Genomic DNA, 2,232 nt, shown 5'->3' on the forward strand with positions numbered 1-2,232 from the left:
TGTTTAGGTGGTTTGAACTGTGTTTTCATAAAAGAATTATGCATGATGCACTATGGCTTAGAAATAGGACTTGCAAGTCTTGCGTGATGACACCAATTCAGATTATGCCATGATAATTCGAAACAGAATAGAATGGATGTTTGAAATCAGACTTCTTAGATATTAAAACTAGAAAAAGGCACGATACAGAACAAGATAGCATAAAGAGAGTTTAGGCAGTTTCCCGAAGAAAGCATGAGTTCATGCAAATCATTGGCCAAAACTGTGATTTACCAATTCGGGTATATTATATTACGCTGGCCTAGTGTCATGTGGCGTATCAAAATTAAAAACTCCAACCCTTGCGGCATATTCGGGTTGGGGGATTCCCCATCGAGTTAATGGCTAATTCCATTTAGCCCATGGGATTTTAGAATTGTACGGGTGTACCACCTAACTCAGAATTAATACGAAGATCAGAAACTTCATTGTCAAGAATGATTTATGATTTTACAGAAAGGTGCCCATGTATTTTGAAAACTATTTTATATATGATGTTTTGACAAATTTCTCTCCATTAGTTTATTTACATAAAAGCTTTATTTTGGATTGCTCTGAATACCAGTACATCTGTATTAACCTCTCCTCCCTCCAAGTTCTGAGACACAGTCTAGGGGTCCTGATAAGCAGTAGATTTCATCAGACAGAAGTGAAAAGTACTAGTTGGTGAGCCTTCTATATTTTAGAAGGCCTAGTTTCTTTTTAAAAGTTATTATTTATAATGGTTTTGGTCTACTGGGGGCCTTCTCCCAGTTTTCAGACAGTTGTTATTTGATCATGCAATAGAGATTTTGCAGACGATTTTTCAAACAGTGTTTAGTTGATATTGGATTTTATTCCTCATTGTTAAACTAAATTTAGATTATGACCATATTTTTGTAGAAAATTTTATTTACGCATTTCCTATTTATATATGAATGGTGTATAAGATTACAAGTTATAAGGGCTCTCGGGCCTTCATGGTTCGGGATGTCTGTCATGGCTAGGGCCCTGGTTTGGGTCGTGACAAACTTGGTATCAAAGCACGATTTATGGTCCCAGGGTATCTACAAAATTACGTCGGGTAGAGTCATGTTTATGGGTGTGTAGCGCGCCACACTTATAGGCAGGAGGCTACTAGGCGTTTAGGAATATTTCTCTTTCTTTATGTGCTAGTTCATGCAATAGAGTCAGAATATTTCTCTTTCATACTCTAATTTGTGCTATGGTGTCTCTCATATGAAGGTAACAGTCATCCCAATTCCTTCTTTACCTTGATGTTTTCAAATATGTCTCATTGTTGAGGTGATTCAGGTGCAGAAGTCTAGAATCTAAATGGCATGGTCCTTTCTGATTGATGTCATATAAGATTTTAAAATTTGTGCAAGTACTTGAGTAGAGTCCATTAATTCTACAGAGTGTATTGGTTCTAGTGTGAACTTTGGTTATGATGAAATAGTGTTTTTCAGCCTGCGGTATTAAGGGTATTCAGTCCTTTTCAAAAATTTATGTTTCAGACGTCATGCCTAAAAGGGGTATGATGTGTAGCAGAATTTTTGGAACTGTATTTCCACCTGATTAGTAGTATAAGTTAAAGTGTCAATGCCATAACCTATTGGTAGTGGGATTAGACCAAGAAGTTGGTGTTATGAAGTCACAAAGTTAGAAGTCAAAGTAAGGGTGACTTTTTTATAAATAAATATTTTAGTTGAATAATTGATATTTGAGGATGATTTACCCCTTTATAGTGATAGACTAATGTGATAGCTAGTAGCATGTGTGGATTGTATGATAGTTTATGGGGGAAGTGTTTGACTCAGATTTTTATTTATACAGATGTGTATTCTTAGATCATTGAATATTGTGTGTTAATTTTCTATCTCTTGTAATATGTAATCTTGTTATCATGGTGTTTTTGAAAAATCAAAGTCTAGTGAAGACGTGTGGGGATCTTTTGATTCACTAGCATAGTTGCTTTGTTGTTTATTTCATTTTCTTGTTCAAAACACAAAAATCAAAGTCTACTGAAGCCATGTAAGGCCTATTTTTATTCACTAGCAACTTGTTCAACTTATTATTTTTGTGTTGGTTTAATATATGTATAGTTGAATCTTTTCACATGAGATTGAGTTGGTAATGAAGTGATACATCCTTGTGTGTTAGTTTAGTAGAAGGTAGAGAAGGAGTTATTAGTTAAGGTGAATTGTTGTCTAC

The sequence above is a fragment of the Capsicum annuum genome, chromosome 10, assembly GCF_002878395.1.
Source record: "Capsicum annuum cultivar UCD-10X-F1 chromosome 10, UCD10Xv1.1, whole genome shotgun sequence".
Lineage (NCBI taxonomy): Eukaryota > Viridiplantae > Streptophyta > Magnoliopsida > Solanales > Solanaceae > Capsicum > Capsicum annuum.